General features: G+C 43.3%; 1 long non-coding RNA gene across 1 annotated transcript; it reads right to left on the bottom strand.

Annotated features, from left to right (window-relative positions):
- Positions 1–3,355: 3,355 nt before the first annotated feature.
- On the bottom strand, positions 3,356–10,314 carry LOC308578649. The gene is made up of 2 exons (XR_014004063.1): positions 10,107–10,314; positions 3,356–3,651 (listed from the first exon to the last, which is right to left on the bottom strand). It is a non-coding gene; the product is annotated as an uncharacterized lncRNA (long non-coding RNA).
- Positions 10,315–12,726: the final 2,412 nt, after the last annotated feature.

Here is a 12,726-nt window from a genome sequence, read left to right as displayed (position 1 = left end):
CTTCTTCTTCTTCTTCTTCTTCTTCTTCTTCTTCTCAGTCAGTCAATATGTCCTAATCAACATTTGCTAGCTAACTCCATTAAATTAAACATATCTTATTTAAGATACAGTAAAATATATTTAGGACAGGAGCGTTGATGGTAAAATATCATCTTATTTCTGTTTCAAAAATGTAACAAGTGGCACAAAGGTATCTGCCAACCCCAGGGGTGTGTTTTGTCCTTTCTGTGCAACCCTCTTCTTTCCCTTGGCACCATCCATACCTGCAGGCAACTCCCGCAGTATTCTGCAGGTGCTTCAGTGCAACTTGTGAAACCCTATCAAGCTTATATATTGTTGTTAACATTCAGCAGTAATGCAACAAAAAGCAGCACTTCTAGAGTGATTTTTCTGTATTGCTGTGAAATATTTAATTAAGGTGATTTTAAGAAGTTTTGAATGCTGCTCACAGGGTTTTGCAAATATAGAGCAATAGTAAAGGGATGGGGGATAAATTAATCTGTGATGGGTTGCTTGGGAGTGGTACTTTTATCAGCAATTTTAAACAACAGCAACAACTCATGAAACAGATAGGTACCAATTAAGATAAAGAAGTAAAGAAGAAAAAGAAAAGAGCCAATTCTGCAAACAACATTCATCCAGATTCTTTTGTGTTAGCTCAGGAGTACATCCTATAAAGTTCAAATGGTCTTGCTCCCAGGAAAACAAGAGGATTTTAATCTTAGCCTCAGGCAATATTGGTAGAAGACATTTGGTTGTCTGAGGTGAAGGGAAATATGGTGCCCCATATTCCATATACAGATATTAATCAGATTGGCAGTTGAGACTAGGGATTGACAGATCTAGACAACCAAGTGTTGGTAGCTAAATATTTCAAAAGAAAGGGAGTTATTCTTTTTAAAGCAAAAAACAAAAACCAAAAAAACAACCCCAACTACACTCGCCTATTCAAAAATCCCAAAGTAAAAGGCAGGAGTTGTTTCGGAAGAGCTTTAACTTTAACTATTTATATAAGCAAGTAATTTAATCCACAGTCTTTTCTATTCTTGCATTATCATTTGTTGGTCTGCACTTTTGAGGTGGGAAGAGGAAAAAGCAAACTGACAATTGCTTTATTGCAGACTGTTCCAATTACTTAGGCACTTGATGTGAAGCATAAATAGTATGAAGATCATATTAGAAATGTTTCAGGATGTAAATAGCTGTTGACAGATTTCCACCTATGGGATACTGGAAACACGTTTCATCTTGAAGCAGCCAATCATGCTTTGGGAGTCTCCTGTAAATTCCAGCAAAATTGCTTGATGCACTGATTTATTTTCTCAAAGGTTTTTATATAATTTTATTAAACAAATAAACACCAACAACTAAGAAAAAGAAGTCAATCCAGACTCAAACATTCCATCTGAGCAGGCAGAGAGGTGGTATGCAGGGTTGATACAAACCCACATAGAGATGATTGATTTTCGTATTTTGCAAGGCTGGTGATTTAGATGGGCTGAACAATCCCAATAAGGGGTGGAGATGATCAGAGTAGCATAATCATATTTACCTGAAGCCCTGCAGGTCTAGCTCCATCTCTGCCTCTCTCCCAGAATGCCCTGTCTTGGAACCCCCAAGCCTGCTGCTGCCAAACAAGATGACTGCTAATAGTAATTTCTCACATCTTGGGATGTGATGAAGCCTCTGCCATCACTGATGCTCCAGTTTGCCAGTAGAGGCTGGCAGAGAGGGGCCAAAACTGCATCCACCACCACCCACCGCCATTTATCAACCTTATAGAAGCCTCAGTCAATGTTAGGTGACTTTTATGAAGCAGGAGATGGGCAATGTGATGGCTGTTATATCTGCACATGGAACAAGGTCTTGCTTATTGCAACTAGCCTTTACAGATGGAATGAACCATGTACTCTCATGGACCATTTTGGGGGTTTCAGTATGGAGCAGGTGTGTGGTGAGGCTACATAAAGCATGGAATGTTAAAGTAAGCAAAAATGACAGTCAGGATGATGACCAGTTGCCAGAAGAGGGAGACGGTAGAGGAGATTAATTGGGTGCAAACTGGTTTTACTGATTTCTGGCTCTAATTGTGTTCAGCTCAGACTTCAATTTACTGAAAATTTGTTTTCATCATTCTGCAAATAAACACTCATCTTTTGTTAACCTCATGTAATTGTGAAGGAAGACTTTCCCAATACCTGCACCTTACACCAGAGACTGGGAACTGCTGACCCATGAGTCAGAATTTTCCAACCAATCATTATTTTTTGGGCCCAGCAGCCACATACAGAACTTTGTGGCAGTGGCAACTGTGGAGGCATTAACACTAAACACACACACACAAACCCATAGAGTGTTATTGGGTGTGATAGCGGGCTCACAGTAATGGTATTGTAAGGAGTGGTATGGCTGGTGTTGTTGCTACCAGTGATAGCAGTGGTATCAGACGCAGTGGAGGTACAGCAGCAGTGGCAGCATCACTAAAAGTTTTTTAAAAGACACAGATTCTGCCGAGTCTTGGGAAAACTGCCACTTCTGTCTTTGTGAGTGCTTGGGAATCTTCACTGGGGCATTTCCAGAACACTTGGGAATCTCCACCAGAGCACTTCCACAGCACTTGTGGAATATTTGAGGATCATCACAACCCCTTGAGGCAAATCAGAAACAATGTTCCTCCCACATAACCCTTCACTGCTCCCTTTGCCCTGACAGCTTGAAACGCTCATCCAACATCAGATCAACATTATAAACGCTACCTTAAAGGGCGATATTAAATCTTGATGAGCAACTCCATTCATGTAAATGTCGCTGTGGGTGTGACATGGATTGCCTAATTATAAATTCATTTTATTTTCAATTAAATTCATGGCAGTTTATTTCAGTTCATTATGATTGTTGCAAAGCAGCTGGAAAAGCATCATTAAATCAATGTGGGAGTGTGAATTAATTACAATTTACTTTAAGTTATTTGATTCCATTTTGTGCAGTGTATGGCTTCTAAGGTGCATGCCTTGTAATATGAAGTGTTGGGAAAGGCTCATATAGGAACCTAGGTCAGAGCTTTGGCCCAACTCAGTATTGTCAACATTGACTGATACCAGCCTTACCTGGGAAAGCTGAGGAATGAACCTGAGATCTTCTGTACGCAAAGCAGTTGCCATACCACTGAACTATGACTCTTCATTAATGTAGTAATTGGCCACAGATTTGCTTAAGTCACAACCAAGAGCAGGAAGCATCTGGGAGCTCATACCTCCTTTGGCACGTGGAGCTTATGTCATTTAATACCACCTACCTGCTTGAAACAAAGATCCTCCCAAAGTCATCACTGCAGAAATATTAAACAGAAAGCACATTCAAGCAAGATATGTTCTACCCTCCTTTCCTTGAAATGTGATTCAGGGTGCTTTTAAAAAATTCTGCTGACACTTTCATCCTGCTTCAGAAAGCCAGCTTAGGGCCACCCAGGAGACTGGCAGACATGCCAGTCAAGTGACCCCAGTTCAAGAAAGAGCCAGAGTTCCCAAGTCTCCAGCCATTGGAGGCCGTCACAGCAATGACACTCTGGCTCCTGGGGCCTTGCCATTCCAACTGCAATGTATTCCTGTTTGTCTCATTGTCAGGGGCTTCAGAGGGAACCATTCATCTGACCTGCCATGCAGAGAGACAAGAGTTGCAATCTCACCCAACTGTGATTGGAAGTTGATAAAATAATGCAAAGGGTATTTGAGAGAAACAAGCCACTACCTTAGGCAGGCACAGACCCCCACCCCCTGGAACATCAAATCAGTTTTGCTATTTCACACACTTCACAATTTATGACCAGAACTAAAGTAAAATTGTTCTAAAACAAACTCTTCATTACATTTTTGCCTTCTCGGTAGTGGCGCCCGCCCTGTGGAACGCCCTTCCAGCAGATGTCAAAGCGATAAACAACTACCTGACATTCAGGAGACATCTTAAGGCAGCCCTGTTCAGGGAAGTTTTTAACGTGTGACATTTTACTGTATTTTTGGTTTTTATGGAAGCCGCCCAGAGTGGCTGGGGAGGCCCAGCCAGATGGGCGGGGTATAAATAATAAATTATTATTATTATTATTATTATTATTGTACACACCCTAGATTACACCCCTTAGTACCCTCCAGATATTTTTTAAAAAGAATTGTTGCTGTTGCTGTTTTCGTCATTGCTTGCAAACTTAACAGAGAAAATGAAGGTGGGAAGAATAAAAATAAAGTCAGTAAAATCAAATAAAATTTGAAAACAAAAAACAAATAATAATACTTGTTGCCACCTGTCTGTCTCAGGAGACAATGCAGGAGTTCACCTTTGGGATTGGAGCCAAACTCAACCTGTTGGAAGATAATAATAATAATAATAATAATAATAATAATAATAATAATAATTATTATTATTATTATTATTATTATTATTATTATTATTATTATTTATTATTATTTGTACCCCGCCCATCTGGCTGGGTTTCCCCAGCCACTCTGGGCGGCTTCCATAGAAACCAAAAATACACTAAAATATCACACATTAAAAACTTCCCTGAAGATGTCTTCTGAATGTCAGGTAGTTGTTTATCGCTTTGACATCTGATGGGAGGGCATTCCACAGGGCGGGCGCCACTACCGAGAAGGTCCTCTGCCTGGTTCCCTGTAGCTTTGTTTCTCACAATGAGGGAACTGCCAGAACGCCCTTGGCGCTGGACCTCAGCGTCTGGGCAGAACGATGGGGGTGGAGACGCTCCTTCAGGTATACTGGGCCGAGGCCGTTTAGGGCTTTAAAGGTCAACACCAGCACTTTGAATTGTGCTCGGAAACGTACTGGGAGCCAATGTAGGTCTTTCAAGACCAGTGTTATGTGGTCTCGGTGACCGCCCCCAGTCACTAGTCTAGCTGCCGCATTCTGGATTAGTTGTAGTTTCCGAGTCACCTTCAAAGGTAGCCCCATGTAGAGCGCATTGCAGTAGTCCAAGCGGGAGATAACTAGAGCATGCACCACTCTGGTGAGACAGTCCGCGGGCAGGTAGGGTCTTAGCCTGCGTACCAGGTGGAGTTGGTAGACAGCTGCCCTGGATACAGAATTGACCTGCGCCTCCATGGACAGCTGTGAGTCCAAAATGACTCCCAGGCTGCGCACCTGGTCCTTCAGGGGCACAGTTACCCCATTCAGGACCAGGGAATCCTCCACACCAGCCCGCCCCCTGTCCCCCCAAAACAGTACTTCTGTCTTGTCAGGATTCAACTTCAATCCATTAGCCTCCAGGCACTCACACAGGACCTTCACCGCCTTCACTGGTTCTGATTTGAAAGAGAGGTAGAGCTGGGTATCATCTGCATATTGATGGACACCCAGTCCAAACCCCCTGATGATCTCTCCCAGCGGCTTCATATAGATGTTAAAAAGCATGGAGGAGAGGACGGAACCCTGAGGCACCCCACAAGTGAGGGCCCAGGGGTCTGAACACTCATCCCCCACCACTTTCTGAACACAGCCCAGGAGGAAGGAGCAGGGATAGTCTTCAAACAACGACTAAACCTGCCTCCTCGGTAATGACATGGTCTGGTCTTAGCATAACTCCTCCTCCTGCCCATGATCACTGAGATTGGATGTCCCAGTGCTCCCCCCCCCGTGCAACTTGCCCCAGCGATTGTGTTGGCTGGGGCCCCACTCCCAGGCAGTCCTGATCCCGCCCCTTAAAAACAAAACACAAACTATACAGAACCAATAAAAAACAAAAAACAAGAACAGAACAATTATACTAAAATTAATACCCAACCAAATATCCATCCCACCCACCCCCAACAAAGGGAAAAAAGGAAAAAAGAAATAAAAATTTAAATTGCCACCGACTGAGGACATTTTAAAACACAGTAACCACTTGGAACAGGGAAGCAATGGCAGAACACTTCCCACACTTCCCCAAAAGTTTGTTCCAAATAAGGGCCTGGGCCACGCCCCCTGGGCCAGTTGGAAAAGGCCCTGGAAGGGAGTAGGCCCTGCAGTCCTCCCCACAGCCGATGGTCCGAGGCCTCACCGCAGCAGGAGTCCCTTTATAGCTGGGAGAGAGGGCCTGGGCCACGCCCCCTGGGCCAGTTGGAAAAAGCCTTGGAAGGGAGCAGGCCCTGCAGTCCTCCCCACAGCCGATGGTCCGAGCTGTGTACCTGCTGTGGCTGTAAGGACTGATATGGGAGAGACATGTTCTGTTACAGCTGGGGCAGATGAAGGCATCCAGATGTGCTGCTGTAGATGCACAATGACATTTCTTCTCTCTGTGCTCCCTCCCAGCACATTGTTCTTCTGGACACTGCTGTGGATGCATGACATGACTACCTGTCTCCAGGCACTGGGGGCTTCTGAAAGGGATTTCCTCATGGTGGGGTTGATATTGCCAGCCATCATTTGCAGACCTCTTTGTAACACAGAGTTGGTCTGCCAATGAGCCTGGTGCCTGAAGCCCGCTCCCCGTATATCATGTCCTTGGGAATCCTGCCATCTTCCATTCTGTGCACATGACCAAGCCAGCATAGATGTTGCTGAGATAGAAGTGTGGACATGCTGAAAATGTGGGCATGGGAGAACACATCTGTCCTGCCATGCAATGTTGAAATCCTACTGACGCAGCACATGTGGAAGGCATTAAGGCCTCCATGGCCTCCCCTTGCATTGTTGGGAACAAGGATCCGTGCCACAACACTTGTGTGGTTCCAGCATTGTGACACTCTAGAAAAACAAACCCATATAGTTCCCAACAGATCACCATTGACAGGGACTGCCCTGAGTCATAAATGCAGCTTTAGCGATCAGAGGTCAACAGTCAACATGATTTTCTCAGTGCACCAGCTGCAGGAGAAATGCTGAGCAAAGATGCCCTCTGTACACTGCCTTCATAGACCTGACAAAGGTCTTTGAACTTCTAAGACAAAAAAGGATTATTCACACTGCTCAACAAGGTAGGATGCCCACCTAAGCTTTGCAAAATTAATGTGTCCTTCTGCGAGAACCTGTGTGGCACCATCCAGTATGATGGCTGATCAGACACCTTTCCCGTAAAGAGTGGTGTGAAACAGGGCTGTGTTCTTGTCCCAACTCGCTTTGGCATATTTTCCCCCCTGTTGCTCTCATATGCCTTCAACTCAACTGAAGACAGTGTGTCCTTCCATTCAGGTTTGTTCAATCTGCACATCTCTGTGCCAAAACAAAAGTGTGGTGGGTCCTTATCCAAGAGATGAATAATACAAATAGTAACACAAAACCACCATGAGTTCACTCCATCAATTTCAAGAGTTTACTGGCAAGAGGAATGGATAATTAAACCACTCCGGAAAATGTGAGAGAAATTGTGGGGCTCCTAATTACACACAGCACCCTTAACAAGCTACAGTTTCCACAATACTTTTGGGGAAGCCATGACTCTTTCAGTGGTACAATAGTGCTTTAAATGCATGGTGTCAGTGTGGAATGAATATCTATATTAGGCACCCAATGATATTTCATTTCAGTATTTAATATTTGCCCACAGACACTTGAGCATATTTGGTAAATTGGGTGCCCCAAATAGTAAAAATCTGTTCTATGGTTTCTACAATGTTGTACCAATAAGAACGTTCTTAAAACATTCGGAAGGTCATACAAGTATGTAAGGGATGTGAGAAAACCTACATTGGCTCTGTTCCCCCCTGTCTTGACCTGTGAGCATGGAGATCTGATGGAAGATTAATTTGAACATGGTAATACAGTTGGATCCTGAACACTCTGGAACTCAGACGTTTTGGCTCACGAATGCTGCATACTTGGAGCTTCCTGAAGCCAATCAGAAGCTGGATTTCGTTCGACTTCCAAGGTACAACTGTAATTTTCTTTCACACTCAAAATGCAAAGGACAGGGGAAGAAAGAGCAGGGCTGGTATACAGGGGGACACTGCGGGTGGGGCTTGCACATGTGCTTGCATGCACCCTATCTAGTTTGAGCCCTCATATGTTCTTTTGAATATCTGCAGGTGACTAAGATCCCTTGCCCTACCATTTCAGTATTGAGCAATAAACATTCCTTATTTGCCGTTTTCCTAAGAAGAACAGGTTAAAATACTTCAGCTGATGGTTGTTTTTCCTTTCTTTCTTTTTTGGTACTTCATTTAATGGGCCCACTAATGAATCTCATGGATATAATGAATTAATGAAAAGAAAGGTGGATTAAATTACTACTTTTCTGGCCGTAAGTCATCAATCAAACTGCACTACACAGCCTGAAATTTCATTACAAGGAACTGTTTTGTGAATCAGTTTTACCTCATTCATTTTAATTAAATGAATATTTATATATTCATTTTGCCAAAAAATATATACATATGTCCATAAATCTCTTGCCGTAGAAGATGGCAGTTTATTGAGGACCAAATTGTTACAGCTTTGTTGAACAGGACACTGAAATGGAGTTGATGAAGAATAACTCTTTAAGGATGCATGGATCCCTTTGTATTTGTTTATTCAATTTATTTCAGAATTTATACATTGCCCTTCATTGTCAGAATGATCTCAGGGCAGGTCACAATACATTATAAAACTATAGAGAATCAATAATAAAATGTTTACAAAATCTGTAGCATGTAATGTTTTTACTTCCTATTATATTTCTTACCCACCCTTCATTAGAATGTCCCAGGGTGGATTACAGTATATAAAACACTAAGCAATTAAAGCAGCACTAAACAGCAATCCCACCCATAAATATCACCCCAGAAAATGCATTTCAAGAATATCAAAATCAGTTCTGTAGCTCTCAAAGGCCTGGGTAAAGACATCCATCTTCAGCAACTGATGAGAGCTGAAAAGAGACAGTTACTCTGGGGAGGGAGGTCCACATTTGGGGACCCACAACTGGGGGGGGACCCTCTCATGATCTGTGAAACCCTTGAATCTCAGTTGATCTGAATCCCCAGGCTTGAGGGGAAGCGTTATTTGTTTTTGTTGTTCTTGTGTTTATTATGTATTTTGTATTTTTCATCTTGTATTCTTATGTTGTGAACCACCCTAAGATCTGGTACTGATGAAGAGTGGTATACAAATTTAATAAATAATCCCCTAGGTCATTGTTCACAGATTGATTGTCTCTGGGCTTCTCCCTCTTCCTGAGGAGATCCTTCCTCCCAAGGAGACTCCTGCCCATAAAACATCCTAGAAAAGAAATAAACACTCTTATGCCAGTTCTTGGCCTTCCATAGGCTCCACTGTGGCTTCCATTCTTGAGATAGAGGTGATTAGGTGGGAGAATCAGCAAGTGAGGAAAAGTTTGGGATTTAGGTGGAGGGATGACCACAAGCAAGATAAGAGTAAGTCTAGGTACCTTGGGCTGTTTTAGGGCTACAGTAGGTTCTTTGTTGTCCACAGTTTTATGGGCAACAGGCCCTCATCTTTTCTTCAAAGAGAAAGGAAGTCTCCTCAGGGTCCTGGTTAGGGAAGATTGTGACACCAAGGCAGCTTCATGAGAGATCCCCAGATGCAGAAGTGAACAGATCTCCTACATTTGCACCTTCAGTAGCTTTGCCTATTTGAGAGGATTTCAGCAGGTTGTTAAGTTATACCTATTGAAATGTCCTCTTCTACACAGTTATTGAACCTACATGAGTAGGAGGGTCATTTTAGGCGACAAAACCTTTTTTCTTTTCTTTTTTGCAAATTTCTTCAGTAGGGGGTCTTAAAAATAGGTTTTTGGAAATGAGGAATTCAAATCTGCTATTATTTTTCATGATTGGATAACATTTAGCTTGGTAAGCCCACATTTGATGAAGAGGCACTTATCTGCTTTCAGAAAACCAAAGAATTTTAATTTTACCTTCTGAAAAATTCAGGTAATGCCAAAAATTCAACATACCCTATTACAGGAGCCCCATTCTTTCCAAAGCTAGCTTCACATGCTCACTAGAATCTATTAGCATTCCTTCCATCCCAACGTAATTGCTTATACACAGAATAAATGCTTCTTAATGCACTTGAATTACAGCTACTGTGCAAGTATAACCAGCTCCATTGTGAGATTAAATACACTCTGATACTGAAAAAGAAAAGAAAAAGAAAGCCATTACTGACAGCTGACTTACGCATCGACTTCAGAAGCCACCACTCAGAAGTCATTTTGGAGAAAGCGACTAGAAACACCTTCAAATGCCATAATGAAGCATTTGATAACACAATGAAAATTAATCCCAGCAGTATTCTGGGATGAGCTGCAGCTCACTCATAAGGCATATGCTTTTCATGGCCCAATAATTTGAATGCCCAGTTCAAGAAGTAGGACGTGTGCTTGAGACGCTGGAGAGAAAGCAGACACAGTAGACAGTGTTCTAGATCATGGGTGGAGAACCTTTGACACTCCACCTGTTATTGGAGTCCAACTCCCCCTTAGGGAGTATGGCCAAAGTGGGGGCTCTTGGGAGTTCTGGTTCAAGAACATATAGAAAGCCACAGCTTTCCCATTCCTACATGAAGGCAGATTCATGGGTTCATAATAGTTTGTGTCATATTTTAGAGGAATGGGGAAGGTTAGAAAAGAAGCCTTTGCTACTTTCAATGCAAGTTTTACACACAAATCACCACCACCGTCCTAAGATAGGCCTAAACATGCTTAGCTACTTTCCTGGCCCAACGTAAAGGTCAGGGGTGCCAGCCCAGTAATTCTCAGATCTCACACATTTGAAATGCAAATGTTAAGATATTGATTTTTCACAGGCTGTAAATGTGTAGCCATGAAGTTCAACTAGCCTAAAAATGTGCACCTTAAATATTTATAAATTGCCAGTCTGCTGAATGTGAATGGCTGGGAGACTGAGCATCTAAGCTCAAACTTTCGATTTGGTCTTTTGCATATCTGGAAGTCTGAATTGTCTGCAATGTGACCCTCAAACCTTGGTCAGCAGCTATATTGCCTAGAGGGCCAAACCAGTTACAAGCATTGAATCTCTCTCTCTCTGTCTCTCTCTCCCTCTCCCTCTCCCTCTCCCTCTCCCTCACCTTCTCCCTCTCCCTCTCCCTCTTCCCCTCTCCCTCTCTCTCACACACTTTGCTTGCCCTTGCCCCACTGCATCCTGCTCCAACTACAGTACTCACTTGGAGGAGTGCATTGCAGCTGTTCCTTCTGCCACCACCTTCAACATGAATAGCAGGAGAAGTAATAAGGCTAGAGCTGGCTCAATACAGTTTGCTACCTGAAGCAAAGGCCTCTCCCCTTATTCCACATACAGATGCCAACTGGACTGGAAGCTGAATCCTATTTCATCACTGACAGTAAACCATACTTCTCCATTGAAAGTGAGAGAAGCAGGATAGCTTAAGTAGGCACAGAGCAGACCACATGGCCCACACAGATTTGTCCTTCAGCACCTCACTGTCGCCGCCTGCCCATCAGCATCTGCCACCCAGGGCAGCTGTCTCATTCTGCCTAATGGTAGAAGACAAGGGTCATCCTGTTTAATGCAAATGTACATTCCACCCCTCCAGAAATAGATAAATTGGGGGGGGGGCATTTTACCAGCTCTTCAGATGGGAAGCTAATACCCATAATATCACTGATACCTCTCTCAAGTGTTCAGATGAGGGTGGCCTGATGTAAAAGAAAGCAGAGCTCTGACACTTTTAATAGCTGTGTGGCAGAGGGGATTTCAGCAGGGGCTTGCAATACTTTTGAATAATAATTTTAAAAAAAACAGTGAAGGGCAAAGATCTAAAGCAGGGGTGGGGAACCTCCCCCCCCCAAAAAGGGTCACATTCCCTCATGGAGAATCTTCTGGGGGCCACATCCCAGTAGTAGGTGAGGCAGAGGAAGTGAGCAGAGCAGTGGATATGACATCTTTCTACTGTAAGTAGAAGTAGAGAGCCAGTGTGGTATAGTGGTTAAGAGCGATAGATTCGTAATCTGGGGAACCGGGTTTGCGTCTCCACTCCTCCACATGCAGCTGCTGGGTGACCTTGGGCTAGTCACGCTTCTTTGAAGTCTCTCATCCCCACTCACCCCACAGACTGTTTGTTGTGGGGGAGGAAGGGAAAGGAGATTGTTAGCTGCTTTGAGACTCCTTCGGGTAGTGATAAAGTGGGATATCAAATCCAAACTCTTCTTCTTCTTCTAAGCGGATCCACACAACAGTCAGCAGAAAACTGTAAATTATCTCTGGAGAGACATACTCAGCCGCTGTGTTTGAGGTTCCCCTGCCTACATGGATCCTTCAAAACCTTTGGAAAGGTAGGTCACCTGCTAATAAGTGGTAGCACCCACTTGTCCTTGCAATGCAGGAGGAGGAAGAGTGGTAGGAGGGCAAGATGCATGGCTGACCCAGTGTTTGACTTAATGGAATGTGCATTTTTCACACAAATTGCAAAAATGCTGAAAGAAACCAGGCTGGTGCCATAAATTAAGAAACCTACTACAGCTTTTTTTTAAAAAAAAAAATGTTATTTCCCTTTTCACCCAGAGAAGGTCCGCTTGGCTAAGCAAGGCTTCAAGTTTAACATATAGGAAGGAAACATGCACAGAATGAGAAAAACTCAAAGACCTAATAGGAAACTTGGACGGGAGATGCAGCATGGATAACTGACACTTCAGAAATGTTAGAAGGGGTATTGTGTGGTGATAATGAGGTTTGCAGCACTTGAAGGGCTGTTCCTCTGCCTGAATTTTTCATCATCCCCCAAAATGGACAATGTGAAAAGGCAGAGTGACTATGAATG

The sequence above is a fragment of the Podarcis bocagei genome (genome assembly GCF_964188305.1).
Source record: "Podarcis bocagei genome assembly, chromosome: Z".
Lineage (NCBI taxonomy): Eukaryota > Metazoa > Chordata > Lepidosauria > Squamata > Lacertidae > Podarcis > Podarcis bocagei.
This window is presented reverse-complemented; position numbering and strand designations above follow the sequence as displayed.